Raw genomic sequence first — 18,910 nt, 5'->3', positions numbered from 1 at the left:
CCAAACAAATATAAATTGAAATTTTAGATTAAAAATTTGTATAGATTCATTGTGCATAAAAGAGATCAGTTTATTGCCTGTCATGGTTACTACAAACTGATCTTCCAACTCAGTGTTTTATTATTTCGATACACTGATTCTACTATTTATTCCATGTAAATGGAGTTCTTAATTGGTGTAGATAATAAAAAACTGGAGTCAGATATAGAAGGAAATGCTGGGAGATCAGAGACAAGGAGCAAGCCACTGCCACACCTTACCTCCTTAGCATCCCAGCAGACAAGAGAGCGAGTTCCTGTTTCTCCCTACTTATATCCTGTTTCTAACCAGCTAGCTCTGTGCAGACCTCTAGACCTCTATGCTTAGCTAGTGGCAAGCTCCATTCTCTGTCCTTCAGACAGGCTTTATTTGTACAGCAAGATATCACCACAATTCTACCTACTATAGTTAGTTCCTGGCTACTTGACACAAACCTAGACACACCTGGGAGGAGGGAACCTCAACTGAACAATCAGATCTATCAGCTTGGCCTGTGCAACACGCCTGTGGGGCATGTTCTTGACTACTGACTGATATGGGAGGGCCTGCCCACTGTGGCCAATACCATATGTGGGTAGGTAAGCCCGGGCTGTGTAGGAAACGGAGCTGAGCAAGTCAGGAGGGTGAAGCCAGGAAGTGGTGCTCCTCCATGATCTCTTGCTTCATTTCTTGCCTTCCTGCTCTGGCTTCTCTTGGTAATGGACTGTACCTGTCAGTTAAAATTAACCCCTTTCTTCTCCAAGTAGCTTTTGGTCATGGCGTTTATCACAGCAACAGAAAAGCAAACTAGGACAGACTTATTTGTACTTTTCATTTAGTTATGCTTTACTTTTGTTCTTGGTTCAGAAACCTAATATGGTCCCTTACCATAGGCATTTGTTTTATTCACTTTAAATTCTTGTTCCCAGAGTCCTGATTTAGATGAGTTCATGTGTGTGAGTTCAGGTGAGTTGGAGAATGGGAGGAGTGAGTCCCAGGAAGGAGCTCTTGGTAGTCACAGAACCATTGCTGCTCTTTGTCATTTGTTGCCATCTTGTCAGGTAACTCTCTCAGTGTCACCCCTTGAAAGTCCTTGCAAAAAGTTGCTGGGGAGGGAGCCATTCCCTTGGGTCATTAGCAATGGTTTGGGGATTGAAGGGAGGTGGATTCCATTCATTCTGTGCCTCTCTTCATTCACTATTACCCTGCAAGACACTGGAGTCTGTGCCCTGTGTTGCCCTGTGGACACCCACAGGGAATGTCTAGGAAAGTGCAGGAAATGGTGCAGTAGAGTCAGTTAGTGATTGCCCTGAACAGCCTGGAGGGAATGTGTGTGTGTGTGTGCTGACTTTAACCAGCCTTCCTCCAACTTTTCACTGTTTCCCAAGGTTGCCTGCCATTCCCAAAGGGGCAGCACCCACCCGGACATTTTGATCTACTGTCCAGGGCTCATATCTCCCCTTGGCTCATGAGTTTCTCCAGCGTTGAGCAGTAACCAGAGTACTAGATTCTTAAGACTGCTGCCAAAACATTGTTTGAAATTAGATAATGTAGCAAGACAGAAATGTATTCTCTCACAATTCTCAGGATCACAATTCTTAGATCAGGTGAGGAGAAAAAACAAATTGGACATTTACTTTACAGGGGGACCTCATCTCACACTTCGTTCCCAATTTCTGGTCTTTGCTGGTAATCATTGGAGTTTCTTTGTTCACAGGTGTGCTGCCCCATCCCTGACCCCTGCTCTGTTCACACGTTGCCCCATCTGTGTCTGCATCTTTTCTTCTTATAAAATTATCTGTTGCTCTATCGATTCCAATGGAGTTAATCCAAGATGCTCTCATTTGGAGATCTTTAATTGCATCTTCAAAGATCCTTTTTCCAAGTAGGTTCTTGACAGTTTCTAGGTGGACTCTTTATTGCCACGCATCACCATTTGGGTAGGAGCAGAAACTCCTGAGGGCAGATGGTCCTCTGTTTTCAGTTCATCCCAGCAGGGCATTGTGCTAGCCTGATACTATCCTCACAAGCTCAGTTCCCTTTCCTCTCTCTCACATCTTTAGGAGGTTCTCAGAGCTCTTGTTAAGGAGCCATTTCTCAGTCTGGCTTGCAGGGAAGCCATGCATTTGTCTCAAGTCCTATGACCCGCTCTGTCTTCTGTCAACCTTAATAGAGACTTAATAGACATGCCGAGCTGGGCCAGAGTATATAAAAATCTATAAGCCATTAACTATAGCTATATTAAACTAATAAGAATCAATTCCCACACTTGCCTTCAAAGCAAGCTGGGCCTCAGAAGCGACCTGAAAAATGACAGTCCATAGCAGAGCTTGTGATCAGAGGAGGCTGGCCAGGAGTGCCAGCTCCCCAGAGCTCACATTGTCCAACTCTCAGGAAAGGGCTCCTGGCTTAGCCTTCGGAGGCTGCTGCTTCTGTGTTGAGGCCATTCCTTAACACCCAAGTGGAGGCCTAGGAAGGATTTAATGGGGAATTAGTAATGGCCAAGCTCCTAAAGTAATTGGGCTTGAAAATGCCCCAGTTTTGCTTTTCTAAATGGCCCTGGGCTGCATTATACCTATTGATCTCCCTGAGCTTTCGCAGCCTGTAAATGATGAGCCTTTTAGCGCTCTCCATGACTGAAGGGCGCACCACTGTGAGAACAGCTCATTTCATTTTTTTCGATTTATACAAAAGATGCTGTGGCCCAAGCCCTCTAGGCACCCATCTCAATACATAAATATGCCAATTAAGCTAAATGGAGATCCTGCAGGTTAAAAGTGCCTGGTAAAAGATGGAAGCTTTTTCCAAAGCCAGAAGAAAGATGATCCGCAGAGGGAATGCCAAATCAACAAAAGTGGGGTTGTGCCAAACTGTGAAGGTCAAAATAGAAAAATAAACAAAATAAAAAAGGAACTAAGGCTTCTACGTTTCCAAACAATTGTGGGGAAAATATCTGTAAGCTGTAAATGCACTCCTTTAGATTTTGTTTTGTTTATTTGTATGTATGTGTGTTTGTCTGTGGGTATGCTTCATATGTACAGGGTGCCCATGGAGATCAGAAGAGTGTATTGAGTTGCCTGGAGTTGGTTCAGAAGGTTGTGAACCACCCAATGTGGGGTACTGGGAACTGAATTTGGGTCCTTTGGAAGAGCCAAAATTACTCTTAACCACTGAACCATTCCTCCAGCCCAAAACACATGTTTTTAAGCATCTGTGATTATGTATTTTCTTTGCATGTTTCTATGCTAGGGAAAGGGAACAGGGAAAGATGAACTGACTGAGAATTTCTTGTGGACACACCACGTGTTACCATAGTGGGTGTGGGCACAGAGTCAGATTTGATATAGCTTTCCCTTTCATAAATTCATCATCTAATCAGCAGCCTCCTGGGTGAGACAGATAACCACACAGGGACTGGTGAGGTGAATCTGTTTTTAGTTTTCTTTTTCTTTCATTTTTTTTGCAAGATAACCAAATGATTATTATATCCATTGAGATTAAAAAAAATTCTGATCCATAATAAATGACCAGTAGCTTACCTGTCATCCTATCCCTGTTAATTTCAGGCTATTTCTGTAGCCAATAGTACCAAGGAAGCAGAAGTCTAGATCCCAAAAGGGAACACAAGGAACAGGCTGTTTGTCCTCCAGTCTGCAGACAAGTTGGAAAATAAATACTCAATTCTCAACCATATCCATCTCCAAGTCCTGGATGATAAATTTCCACCCCCAACCAGCATTCCTGGATTTTCTCTGATGTTCCCCTTATTCCAGATCTCACACAAATGGAGGGCATATACAGAAAACTGGGCAGTTTTGAAGCTGCAGATGGGAACAGGTGAAAGGAATTTTACCCCCACACTTTCAGCCCTCAGCTCTGTTCTGTTACTGGCTGCAGACAGCACAATCCTCAGGCTTTTCTCCCACTCTTATCAGAAAGCCTTAAAGAAATACAGACTCAACAATGTGACCATCATCCAAATCACTTAACCCCAGGCACTTGGCTCCCTCAACTGTTCCCTCAGCCAGCAGTTTTGTGAGCATTGATTTATCATCCACTCAGCATCAGGCACCTGCCTCCAGTTGCTACCCTGGCCTCTGCTTTCCTTCCCTGTTACACATGGTCATCAGTAACTGCCTTCATCTCCTTGAGACCTCTGATTTTCTCTATTCCCACTTGCCACGAAGGAGTTTCAAAGACCCTTGAATCTCTTCGCCAATTGCAAGACAGAGAATCTGACCCCATTCACTAAAAAACTGAAACAGGAAATCATATTCATTCTCTGGTTTCCATGGTCCCACAGCCTCTTACTCTGTGGTTCCTGTAACCCCTTTCTCCTTTAGTTGTCTCCATTGCCTCTGCTCATCTCCAGTTGGAAAGAACAAGCAATATTTTTCAGTTTCTCTAGACAGATTGTGTAACTCATTTACAGAGTACAGGGCACGTACTGCGTTGGGCCTTTAGCTCATAGTCTCAGACAAAGTCACTGCCTGCTACAAAAGCATTTGAATAACTCTTCTAAGGCTGTATACCTGATTTCTGGAGGGCCAGTTATAACCAAATTATCTTAGATAAAAAAAAATCTGTCATGCTCCAGGGAACTGGAAGTACTGACAGAACTTCAGGTCCACAAGACTGCTGTCTTGATGGATTGTTTGGCAGTGAGGGTTGTTGGGAGGCTGTGTCACAGACAGAGTCACTTAGGGGAGTCTAGCTATTTACCAGGCAGTGGTGACACATGCCTTTAATTCCAGCACTTGGGCGGCAGAAGCAGGTAGATCTCTGAGTTCCAGGGCAGCCTGGTCTACAGAGCGAGTTCCAGGACAGCCAGAGCTATACAGAGAAACCCTGTCTCAAAAATTATAAAATAAAATAAACAACAACAACAAACTGAAAAACCATAAGAAAAAAAAAACCCACAAAAAAGCTAGCCTCTGGTCACAAGGCAGTAAGCGGGGTGGTCCCTACAGAGGCTGTGCAAAGGCCAGGGAGAAAAGCTTAGCCTACTGAATCTTAACTTATTTTCCTATACGGTCTTGACTCCAGGTATCAGTTTCCAAATAGATATTACCACCATTTGCTCAGGGCACCATGGGCTTCTTTGTCTGATACTGTCTATGTGCAGGAGATGCAGAATCACACTGATACATATGCCCAGTCTCCAGCATCAGGGAGGTCTCATTTTCCAGCCAGGAACCCATTGGTTCTGTGGCTTCCCTGATACAATCACATATCTTTATGAGCCTCAGTTTCTTCACCTATAAATGGAGAAATTAATGCGCCTTATTTACTCAATGCAATGTCTGAAGGGCTGGTGGAGAAGTTCTTGTGACACAGAAGTCATCGCAGGCCCAAGACTGTGGAGAAAGGAAAAACATCAATGATTTTTATCCTCAGGGGCTTCTGGGAGATGTTGGGAAGAGGCTTAGAAATGGAGGAGGGTATTACCAATTTGGCTATATTTATCTCTTGGGATTCCTGTTTGCAAAGTATTTACTGAGCAAATTCGCAATGAGACTGTCTATCTTTATCATGCCCAATGGTAGAATAAGGAATAGGGATGAGAATGGCAGGAAGGCGGATCATAACTCAAGAGTAATAGCTCTCAAATAAAAAGAATTGCCATCTGGGCATGGTGGTGCCTGCCTGGGATCTCAGAACTTGGAAGGCTGAAGCAGGAAGATGGTGAGTTCAAGGCCAGCCTGGGCTGCTGGGAGAATCTGTCTCCTCAGACAATGGTAACAATAACAAAAGATGCCAATAATACATTAGTAGTAGTAATAATGGACAGAGTTTTCCAACACTGGAGTTACAGCACTCATTGATGGAGTGTCCTCGGTAGGAAATGCTATAAAAAGGCATTCAGAGAATGACGGAATTTGTATTGTTTTCCTCCGGCCCATCTGCCTGACCTTTCTGTGGGGCTCTCAAAGTCAGAGCATGTTCTGTCTTCTCTTTCCTTTCATCCACTCTCATTGACCACTTTCCCACCCCTGCTTTGCCTTGGGTCTCTCATCTGATCTCCAGACACTGGATCTGTTGGTGATTGAACTTAGATGGCTCCAATCCCCCAATTCCCAAATGGACCTATCATTTCCCTCCCCAAACCTGGCCCTTCTCCACTTTGTGAGCCAGGACTCAAAGGCATTTCACAGGCTTGTCACTTTCAAAGGGCTCCCCTGCTGAGTTTCAAAGAGGGGAAAAAAAAGCAAGCCAGCAAATACTGTCAGTAGAGGGAGATGTCAGATAAGAGAAGAAGCCTATAGGCAGTGGTGTCAACATACTTTTACATCTATTTTTTTTTAATTCCAAAATAAAGTTTTTAAAATTTGCTGCTTTTTCAACCATGAAAAACTTAATGTTGCTGTTTCATAACCCCTGACAAGGTTTTTATTCCCTGTACCTACGCAAATTCTTTCTGCTATCTTTCCTTATGCTACTGAAGCAAGCTTGCTACTTGGATTTTAATGTCCACAACACTCACATTCACTCCTTTGCATATATGTAGAGGCCACTCCACTGAGCCCTTCAGGGTGTGGCTGAGTCCAAGCTAGACATAGCCATACAGTCAGGCAAGGTAGCTGTGGGGCAGATACCAGGTTTACCAGGAAGCTGGGTCTGTTTCTGTTTCTGCCTTCACGGTTACATGGTCCAGCCATAGAAACTTCATAGCCAGTCTCACTCTTGGTTCCATTCGGTCTTTTATCCTTGTATTTCCATATTTTTCTCCTAGTATAGTTTCTATTATATCACTACATACTTCTTGGAAGCTAATTTAAACCACTTTATAAAAAGGTGGGCAGGATGGATGGATAGATGGAGGCATGAATGGACAGATGATAGCTACTCTTACTGCCATATTAATAGTAAGGCTACTGATACATTTTTACCATTTCTGTCAATTCCACTTGAAGTTTTCCTATAATTTCATTCCTTTCCCCATGAATTCTCATCCCCTGTACTAATTCCTATTACTCATCTCATCTCTAGGTCAGGATAGCATTTGGGCAGTGATAGGCAGGACACTTAAGCTTTCCAGAGAAATCCAACTGAGTGTATTCTAGCCAAGCCGGCATTCATCTCCTCGGCCACTTTTCTGCACTATTTCCATGTCCTTGTTCTGTCCTGGTCTCTATGCTGGAAGACTCACATCTATTTAGTGTCCTGCCCAAGCTGGCAGCCTTCTGGCTTTGCTCAAAAACCAAAACCAATTTCCACCTCAGACCTTAGAGCACTAATGGGTAAGATCTCTCCATTTGGGGAGACTTGAAAGGACTATCCTAGAAGAAAGAATCCCAATAAGTTGTTTCTCGGGAGGAGGGTCACCTGCTAGGAAAAATCTGAGGATGGGAAAAAAGCCATAAATCATGTACACAGCTCCCTTCCCCCCCACTTCATAGTCATCCCCACACAGGTCATTAGCATACCCCTCAACATTTGCTTGTTTACTCTCAAGGGGAGAAATGCCTTTCACTCAGATTCTGCTCAGAACACATGGTTTCATACTTCAAGGGTTCATGCATAAGAGCCACATGAGCCTAGTGATCAGTTGGGTTCACAAGGAGCCCCATCATAGTCTAGAAGAGCTCTCATCCCACAAGCACGCATTGAGTGTTTGCTGCCTGCAAGGGAAACTTAGAGGCCAATGGAGTGGACAGAAGAGCGGGGGAGTAAAGATATCTGTAAGCCAGCACCTCAAGACTCTTCAGGGAGAAGCACTGGAAAGAAACTAGCTATTCAAAATTGACAAATAAAAATGGCAGTACGGTGGTTTGAATGACAATGGCCCCCTATGGACTCATATATTTGAATGAGTCCTCAGTTGGTGGAACTGCTTGGGAAGGATTAGGGTGGGAGGTGTGGCCTTGTTGAAGGAGGTGTGTTCCTAGAGGCAGCCTTTGAGGTTTCAAAAAACTAGAGTCATTCCTACTCTCTCTCTCTCTCTAGTTGTGGATCAGGATATAAGCTCTCAGCTACTGCTCCCTCACTATGCCTGCCTTCTGCCTTGTTCCCCACCAGGATAATAATTATGGCATCTTAAACTGTATGTCTCAAATAAATTCTTTCTTTTATAAGTTGCCTTGGTCATAGTGTCTTATCACAGCAATGGAAAAGTAAGATAAGCAGATATATTGAACTATGATTGGGCTCAGCTTAGGTTGGTATGATAATAGCCAAACTAAATCTTTTCAAATTATATAGGAAAATTTGGTACCATTCAGATCAAGACAAAAGACAACCATGAGCACCACTTTCTCCAGGAAATGTGGTTATCATCAAGCAAGTTCATAATCAAGTCATCAACGGCTAGGAAAAGGTTAGTCCTCAACCACAAGAAGAAGTATGCTGGACAAAGAACCACTAAGTCCTTCCTGGATTCAAATGGAAAGAAGCAGAAAATATAGGTAGCAGTAGAGCAGAATACTAGTAATTTGGCTAGAAAAGACCCTGAGCAGAGAAACCAAAGATTCACTGCGTGGTCTCTTGGTTTTCAGTGGTTGCTTTGTTGCAACACTAAGCTTGTTACTTATACTGTACACAAAACAGAGAACAGTCAATTCTAGCTAACTAGTTGCTCAGCAGCCCTTAGCCTCAAACATTTTATTATAGGATTTCACCTTGTTTGGAGCCTCCTTCCATGATGTGTGCATCTCAGATTCATGATTCAGCAAATTTTCTTTTCAGCCCCTTTGAGTCTGGCAATGACAATGCTTATTCTTTCTTGCTTAGCATTGCGATCTGCTTAGATACCCTGCATGTAAGAGCTGGAGTGTTTCCTCCCAGCCTCTATGCTCAGGCAGTGAAATAGTTCAACTCTGTTCTCTCTGCAGATGCCATCACTCTGTAGCATATTATGACAGTGCACATAACCATGCTTCATAAACAGTAAAGCAATGAACGTGCATTAATTGATGTAATTACAAGTAGCTGTTCCGACTATCTCAAGTTGATCTCTAATCACAATTGCTGTTGTCAGGTCAAATGTGAGAAGAACTCACGCTCCTTGCCTCTGTGATGACTGTGCCAGTCAGGCACGGTGCTGTTGTGACAGCTGGGGATCATCTGGAAATGAGCTCCGCTTCACTGGGCATGTCAGATGGTCATTTAAAAAGCTGGCATCTATGTGTGTTTTTTTTTTTTTTTGAAGACATTAGAACTGGTTTATGTTCAAGAAGCCTATACCTCTTGCTAGGAGAGGGGCTCAGGTCATCAGCTGAGGGCCAGACTTCAAGCCAGGAGTTTGGGGACGCGGTGATGTGATAAATCCCACGGAGGCACTGCAAGGATGGTCAGCCAAGAGAGAGGCGTTTGCAATACAAAGCCAACTTTGACAGGAGACAGGTGGTGATCTTGGCAGCCCATTAGTTTCAGAGAGAGGCAGCCAATGGCCTGTGGGTGTGCTGGCAAGGGGGTACGGTCTTCCCAGAAGGGTTGGTGGTGGTGAGCAAGAACCAGTGATGGCAAGCTCCATGACTTCTCTGCTTGTATAAGTTTGCTTAAACACACGTTAGGTCTCTTACTTTAGCTCTCCCAGGTACTTTCCATCTTCTTTTAGGTCAGCTCATTTGGCTAGCATCCCTAGACTCATGAGAATTCAACCCACCCTCCATTTATCATGCCTGCTATGGAATAAATACATTCCCTCAGAATATTTATTACGAGTTCAATACCTGTTTGACAGGACTAACAAAAATTCACTTCTCTTCTTGCAGTCAGATTCTTGGCTTGTTAGAAGCAGACAGAAATTGTGGAGATGTCACCTTTGCCAAAAGCTGGAGAGGGGAAGGTAAACCCAACAATATCACCCTTTTGCTCAAACTTTCAAGTGACTGTTTTCGTCCTGGGTTCTCTTCTCGAAACTTCAGGTGACCATCTCATTAGTGAGACAAAAGCCACTTTGGTGAGGTTTCCTGAGCAACAACCTCCAATACTCTGTATTCTATTTTTCCACATACGCTTTCTAATATAGGAGATTATTGTAACTATTTATCAACTAAGTAAATATCAGAGACTTTAGATTTATTTAATCCTGAATGCAAGCCTTCGAGGTCTTTGTTATTATCCATTTTCATAGATGATAAAACACAGACGGCTTAAACACAGTCATTGGTTCTGTAATTCCCTGTGCATCCTCTTGTCCTAAGAATGGAAGATACTTAAAAATAGTTGCTGGGGATATTTACCCATGACATTTGTTCCTTGAAGGTAAGGACAGGGTTTTCTAGGTGAACTCAAGGCTTGGCCCAGAGCAGTTAGCACTCCTCTATGTAAAGAATGTGCCAAATATGATAAAAGTCAGGTTCGTTGTTTTCAGAAATCATAGCTCTGGATGTCAGGATGGAAAACACACAGATGGAAAAAGAACAAGACAGCAATTTTAAGTGAAAAGGGTTTTTCTTGCTCCAGCCAGACAGTTCCCACCAGGAAACCTGGGTTTCCTCACTGCTGGAAGTGGAGTTCATGGGCCATGAGCATCCAGAACCTATAAGCTTATTAAAATACAACCATGCAAAGGACACCTTATACCCACCCATTAATTTGAATTACAATGCAATTTTCTGGTTATTCAATGTCATGTTAAAATTTGAGGAGTATCCTTGCTGGGGTCACCTTGACCTCCATCTCCTGTCTCAGTACAGGGCCAACTCCTATAACTGACCAGAGTGCAAAGGAGACCACAGAGATGTAACCCCTGCTCATTCTTTGGCCTCAGTGGGAATGGTGATGGAATCCCAAGTGCCCAGAACACCCTCTACAGACCTGGCATGTGTGACTCAAAACCCCCACCACTGTTAATGTCTCTAGTCTTAGATGAACATGGCCCCTGAGTTTTTGTCTTAACAACCATGTATTTTTTTTACACTGTAATTTCCAGATAATTCTTCATCCCTCGGGGCTGCTAGCTGCCTCTGGAATTTCTAATGAATAAATGGTTTGGTTGTTTACACCAAATTGTGTGTACTCTGACATGTCACCTATAAGTAGGATTACCAGAAATTAATTTTCACGTTGTAGCATTATAGCAATGGCGAGTTATCTTTATTTAATGAAGATTGTATACTGTGAATACTAAATGAATGTGTTTTATTTCTTACTGAACTTAATAATCTTTAGTTTTTTTCTTTACAGAGTGTAAGTAAGGGTGATAGGGGCTATCTGAATAAATAAATGAGATAATTTCTTTGACAAGACAATACATTTTAAAATTAAGCTATGAACAGAAAGAGGCTTTTGTTTCTCTTCACATATTAGAGACTTGGCAATAAAGTAGACGTCAATACATTTTTGATGGCCAGTCCTTGAGGCTACGCTTAGCTAGTAGAATATTATAACGTAGACGAATCTTGAAGCGCTGAGCAGTGCAGAGGTGGGTGACTGGTTGGGGCATTCCTCCTTCCTCTGGGTTGGAAGCACAGAGGTTTTAGAACAAGTATAAACAGAGCTGGGGACAGAAGCAAACAGCTAATCTCCTATGGTAATAATGGTTGTTTAATGAGCCAGGCATTGTGCTAAACTATTCCTATGTATCATTTCACACAGTTCTCTGTTATTTAATCTAACACTCACAAAACCCTATTGCAATTCACTTGTTTTACCAGATTAAATGCAAAGCAAAACAAAGGGTAGAGGCATATGACTTTAATTCCAGCACTAGGGAGGCAGAGGCAGTCAGATCTCTGTGAGTCCATAGCCAGCCCAGTCTACAAAACTAGTTCCAGGACAACCAGGACTGTTACAAAGAGAAACACTGTCTCTTAAAAAAAAAAAAGAAAAAAAAAAGAAAAGAAGCCAAGTGGGCCCAAATTTATGCATAGTGGAACTTGGGTTTACACAGAGGTATGTCTAACTTACCCTTGACCACCTTTAACTTCCTTAACCTTACTGTAACCTCAGGACACTAACAGAATTTCTAGCACTGGACTACAATACCAACCACATGTTGGTAATATTATATTACCAAACATAGTGTATCTATCTGAGCAACAGCTGACCTACAATTTAGACAATTGAGTAGATCACCCTCTTCCCTTGAATCTTCCTCTGCTCTGCTGCCTAAAGGCTCCATCTATGGCACAAACCCAGTTGCTTCACCCTAACCACCCTAACATGCTAGATGGTTCCTTAGTACCTGTCTACAGGGCAGCGTCAGAAGTCAGCTCAGCCTCCTTTTCGGCAGGAAACACTGACTGGGCATCCAGTGAGCCAGCACTCTCCCCATTATCTGATTCTCCCCTCACACACAGCCTTAGTGATGTTCTTTCTCCTCACAGTAGCATTTTTGAAAATGTGCTTTATCTTCCCTGCAAATGGCTTATTGGATTGAAACCAGGAACTGTGCGGCCATAGCCAGAGCACATGATGACTGTGATATATCGTACAGGGTCTGAGCTACTTCCTTCCTTTCCCTGTTGTGATCAAGTACCCAACAGGAGAAACTTGAGAGGAGAGAGGTGTATCTAGACTCACAATTCCAGAGAGTACAATTTAGCTTGGTGGGGAGGGCAGGAAGACTGAAATGCTTTGCCTGTGGTGGTAGGAGCTTGCAACAGCAGCTTTGTGTAGGGTGTAGACCAGGAAGAAGAACTTGGTCAATAACTGGGCAGGAATATAGCCCTCACTGGACACCTCTGCCTATAACTCTCAGAGGCTACCCCTACCTGTAACCCTCAGAAGCCACCCTCATCCTCTTCCAGCTATGACTTCTACACCACAGTTTCTAAAGTCTTCCCATAAAATGTCACCACCTTGGAAGCAAGTGTTCAGACATTAGAACACTAAGAAATACAATGCTTAGAAGTGTTGGAGCTTAATGCTTTGGTATAACTGACCTGAAATGATTAATTTTCCCTTTGAATTTGTGTTTGTGTGTGACATATGATGGGACAGTGGAGTTTGGAGCCCTGGACCAGGGACTTTCTAGAATAGATTTTCATCCACATGCCAAGCTCCAGATCCTGTTTAGACTCACTCCTCTTCCTCCTTCTGCCCATTCTTTGATGTTGCATCCATGGCATGTTGGGGATGGGTAACTTAGGCTCTAATGTTGCATTCTGCCTGGGGGAGGGAAAGCTCTATTTATAAGTACAGGAAGAATGGGGGCTAGGCAGGTGTCCTTCTGTATTATAGGACAATAAGACAATGTCATATTGATCCACTTGAGGTGGTGCTGTTACTGTACATTCAATAGACACATAGGTATTGGGGGGTTACAGTCTCTTAGAAGCCATCTGTCCCTGCAGGTTGGAACAATAGGCCCAAGGGAGGCCACAATTGATTTACCAAACCACATCATCTTTCTGAACTGAACCCTGTAAATTATGTGGCCCACCTAGCTTTGTCTGTGACTCTTTGAGGTATGTTTTTTTGAATACAATGTCTCTTTGAAAATAGTGGAATCGTGAAGTCACAATAAACATATGACATTACTGTTATCTCCAAGGGTGCTGAGTGCAAGACACTAACAATTTAATAAGTTTGGGCTTTTGCACTGACCTATGTTAATGTGCAATTTCATGCATTTTTGCACAGCAAGAGAGAAGCATTTAAGAACACATTTGATTATAAGATCTATGTGAAAATGCATTATCTCCCTGCCTTGAGCATGGTCAACTGTTGACCCTGCCAATTAGTCAACTCAGAATGAAGATTCAATTACAATGAACAAGCATTCCTTGAATAATTTCTACGTGTAAAGTCTTATGCTGGGGCCAATGGGAAATTTGCAGATGTGTGATATTTATTCCTATCTTTGGGATGCTTGCAAACAAGTTGGAGGAAGAAAAGATACATGCATGGATAACTACAATGTCACAGAGGAAATGGGATTTGTGAAGCTGGGCTGTGTGGAGCAATCTCTAGAAGTGAGTACTTTTCCCTAGTCCCATTCCTATTCTCTGGGACAGGACTTTAGCTTGTTGATATCTTTGGTAAGATGAGCTTACCTCTAGTTTGGGGCTAAATCTTGATTGACTGAGTTGGCTCCATGCTAATCTTGTGTTCCTTGTCAGTTATTGGTTTAATGTGGACACTGACTTAGCTCTGACCAATGGAACAGAAAACAGAGACTTCTGGGCTGCTCTCAAAGGTTTGCTTATGACAGCACATGCTCCTGGGCTAGACTGTGCTCCCTGGCTTACTACCCTGGCTCTGGAGTTGTGTGATATAAGCGACTGGACCCTGCTTCTCCCACTTCTTCATTTGTTAAATGGGGTTAATAACAGCATTTGCTTAGTGGGGTTGTGGGGATGTAAAGTAGTTAATGTGTGTAAAACATTTAGAAGATTTTGCTCAAAGGCAAAGATACAGTATTAACCTTTGGATTCTAAAGGCCACAGCTTCCGCAGCTGTGTCTACTTGCACAGACTGATAAGGCTTCCTGGAGGGGCATGGTCTAGAAAGACTGAGGCCATATGAGGAGGGTTCAACAGGAAAGAGCTCTGGAATCAGTGAGCAGAGGCCCCAGCATCAGTCATATTGTATTTCAGCGACTAAGGCTTCTACTGTCTCCTTGCCACACTTAAAATGCAAATGGAGCAATATCCAGCCATATTTCATAATTCTAGTTACTCGAGTTCAGGATCAACTTACAAAATAAGTACAGGTATTGAGTATCTTTGATGCCTAAAGCACACTTTTAAGTATTAGGGGAAATTAAAAACTGAATCAGATGTGGATTGAACCCATAAAGATTATCTACTAGAAAACAAAGGCGTCTGTGTAAGTCTGCATATGGATTGAAGCTGAGAATGGGGATATATCTTAGGTGGGTGAGAAAGGTGTTTGACAATGGTCACTGGTGAGGGTGTACTGGGACAGATCCTCGACGAATGTTAGTAAGACTGTTCTGTAGACACAAGGGGCGGGGGAAAGATGGCTTCAAATGAGTGGTCTGAAGGAGCCAAGCACCAGAACTGACAGATGAAAGTCCTGGTCACAACCGCCAACCAGCTGGTGAAAGCTTATTGAGTTCTCCCGACAGAGTGAGCATGCCTGGGAGCCCTGCTGTGTTAGCCTGCTGTGTTGATGTGTAAGAGCTGCTTAAGCTGAGGGAAGATTGGTCTTCCGAAAGACCATCATCTATCATCCTCATTTGATGGGTGGCATATAACAAATACTGTGAAGTAAAGGAGGGGCCCCGCCTCAATGGCATCTTGCCTTGCTCGCTTTTACTATGAGTTAAGGGAATTGATAAAGGCTTTGTCATCATCTCTTAATGACACACACGCGTATCAGCTGGCAACATTTATGCTATAACATAAATAAAGGGAAAAGGAAGAAATCCTAACCATGTCATTGAAGACATTGACAAAAGCAGATTAAAAATTCAAATAGAAGGTCACTATGCTCTGATGTCTGTCATATGTAGGCAGGCATAAAAATATGAGGTAGGATTTTGTTCAATTTCTATTTACTTTTTACCTTTTTGAGAGGGTCAGATGACTTCAAACTCACCATGCAGCTGAGGTTGACCTTGAACTTTTGGTGTTCCTTCCTGCCTCTCCCAAGTGCTGGGGTCACAGGCATGCCCCACCCTACCCTGTCTATGTGGCACTTAGGACTGAAACCAGGACCTCAAGCAAGCTAGGCAAGTCCTCTTCCACAGGAACTGTATCACCAGCCCATGGGGTCTGTTAAATTTCTTTTTTTTAAAACATTTTTTCCACTTAAAATTTTTTTGATTTCATTTTACATTCCAAACACAGTTCTCCCTCCCATCCCTCCACCCCCCCCACCTCCTCCCACACAGGTAAGGGCTCCCATGAGGAGTCAACACCTGTTTTTTGACAAAGAAGCCAAAATGGTACATCGAAAAAAGGTAAACCTCTTTAACAAATGGTGCTGGCAGAACTGGATGTTAACATGCAGAAGACTGCAAATAGATCCATTACCTATTGCCATGCACAAAACCCTATGGTGGGATGCCATGCTCAGTCTTAAATTTCTTTTAAAAATAACTCAGAAACTAAGTTGATGCCGTTGGCTTTGAATGTGCTAACACGGTAGGCCCATGCTTAGTCGAAGCTTTGCCTCCTCTGGTGTGAGCTTCCTGTAGTTTGCTATTGTAGGAGAAAACACAGGCATGACCTGGCAGCCCAGCCTACCTGGCACACTGCTCTTCTGAATGAGAAGCACGGCACCTCATGCTCCTGAGCACTCCCAGAAGTCAGTACACTGAGTTCTGAAGTAGTGTAGGTAACCAATAGCTGACCTGCTGATGAGTCTGCACTCCCCAAGTTTCCTTTTACATGCTAAGAGACCCTGGTGGTATGAGCACTCATTGTCTAGAATAAGGTAATGTGCTAACCAGTCACAGTAGATAAATTTCCACTACATAAGCGGTTGTTCTCATACAATAAAGCAGACACTGTTCCCTGAAACCGTCGCTGGAGTGGCTCATCTCTGTACCACTTACTGACCGACAGGCATTGCAATCTTGCTGGAGGACACCTTGGCCCCAGTGGCATACTGTGGTCTGAAAATATGACAGGTAAGATTTGGAGAGGAAGATACACGCCAGTAACAAGGATGGGTGTGTACCTGCTACAATTGTCCTACTTGGTGGTCATTGTTTCTCTCTTACCATGCCCAAGTTGGGGACTCAACTTTACATCACACTTCTATCGGGGTGCTGAGTTTGTAGGGCTTGATGCTATCCAGGATTGTGGGCATCTCCTGGAGATGACACAGACCTCATCCTTTGCAAACGGGGTTGGATGGGGCTACTCTAAAGATAAAATGAGAAAAGGTTTTTAGGAAAATGTATGAAGCGTCAAGGAACTAGTCCAAGAAGCGCAAGGACCAGTTTGCTCCATCTGGGATGCAAAGTTTACGGTTTCACGGTGCGGGGCGGTGAGGTGGGATCAAACAAATCTCAACATCTATTGAAAACGCAGGCAAGGTGGCTTATGAACTCACGTGCCAAAGGGCTTTGCTGACTTCCATTATCCTCCCTGCTTAGCTCGGGACTACGAGAGGCCTCTTTGGAAGGGAAGGAGTGAGGATCTAACCTTAACCAAAGCCACAAACAGACAGGCTTTGCAGTATTCCTTTGCCCCTCCCTCTCCCACCCCAAAGCTTTGGCCGGAGGTTTTATGGGCAGCCTTGCATCTATTTCTGCCCACTATATTTAGTGAGTTTCATTATGCACAGTCTAAATCAGATCTGAGCCAACGGTCCAGATTCCTGTCTCTGAGAGGCCCTTTCACTTCCTGTGTCTTAGAGGGACTAAAGCTTCGACTCCCCATTTGCTAGCCAATGGCTCATGCTGCCCAAGACCATGCTGTTGTTCCCAAAGGTTCTATGCGCATGTCTGCTCTACCTGGCTCTGTTCTGACATTTGGGTCCCTACTCACAAGAACATTTTCTTTTGTCAGAATGCTATCAAAATAGTGATCTTCTCAGACCGTTTTCCAGTGAGTACAGTGTATCTCAGACTTACCTGCTTTTTTTTTTTTTTTGGGTTTTCGAGACAGGGTTTCTCTGTGTAGCTTTGGAGCCTGTCCTGGCACTCACTCTGGAGACCAGGCTTGCCTTGAACTCACAAAGATCTGCCTGCCTCTGCCTCCCGAGTGTGGGGATTAAAGGCGTGTGCCACCAAAGCTGGGCCAGACTTACCTACATTATAAGTGCTAGTACTTAATTTCTGTTTTTTTTAAATTGTTATTTTAAAATTAAGTTTTGGTTAGCATAAAAAGAAATGGGTTTCACTGTGATGTTTCTCTATATATCCATAATTATACTTTGTTTTTATTCCTCCACTGACTGCCCCCGGTCTTCCTTCTGCATTCATAGTACATATACTCTGCTCTCTTGCTCCCTATTCCCTCTCCCTTTATTACATTTCTTTCTTTCCTTTCTCATGGTCTCCTTTCTCCTTTCCTGTACAAAGAGTATATATGTACGCACGCACGCACACACACACACACACACACACACACACACACACACACACACACGGGGGTGGGGGAGAGATTCTTCAGATGAGAGAAAATGTGCTATTTACCTTTCTGAGTCTGGCTTGTTTCTATTAATATAACTATCTCCAGTGTTCCATCCCTTTTCACATCTTATTATTGAATATTATTCCATTGTGTGCATTGACGACAGTTTGTTCATTCTCCATTTAGAAGACATTTTAGTTGCTTCTAGGTTTTGGTGATTATGAATAAAGCTACAGTAAATATTCAGTTGAGCGTGGGTAATACCTAGGTGTGAGGTTACTGGGGCATATGCTAAGTGAATGTAAGAAAATGCCTGAGCTGTTCCAGATTCTCCATGGTTCCCTGTCTTCACCAGCACTTAGGCTTAACAGTTAGCTTAATTTCAGCTGCTTTAGCAGGTGTAGCATATCCCATGGTTTTACTTTGCATTTCCTGGTGACTGATCAGGCTGAATTTTCATCTGCTTATGTTCTTTTCCTCACCTTTTGTTTCTTTTCCTCACTGAGTTCTTCTTATACACTGCACAAGTCCCCTTTTATTCTTCAGGTTCATGATTTCCAAATAGCCCCATCCAATGTGTAACCTGTGTTTTTATTCTCCTACAAAAGTCATGAGTTCTTAATTTTGATTAAGCATGCTTTTACCTTATCTACCAATCAAGTGACTGATTGACAGGGTTTCAATATGTAGCCGAGCCTGGCATGGAGCTTTTGGCCCTCCTGCCTGTCTTCCAAGGACAGTGAAAACATCTATGTATAACACATGTAGCCTTTCTCATATTGAATTTTTGGGATTCTCCTATGAAACCTTTAAATCTTTAACATAAGGCACAGTGACTTTTTCTCCTACTTTGTTATAGAATTATTATATACTTACATTTTACACATAAACTTGTTATATCTTTTGACTTACTTTTTATAGATGCTATAAGACATGGGTAGAAATTATAT

Source organism: Cricetulus griseus, chromosome 3, assembly GCF_003668045.3.
Source record: "Cricetulus griseus strain 17A/GY chromosome 3, alternate assembly CriGri-PICRH-1.0, whole genome shotgun sequence".
Lineage (NCBI taxonomy): Eukaryota > Metazoa > Chordata > Mammalia > Rodentia > Cricetidae > Cricetulus > Cricetulus griseus.
The sequence above is the reverse complement of the archived record's forward strand: the minus strand, read 5'-3'. Positions refer to the sequence as shown.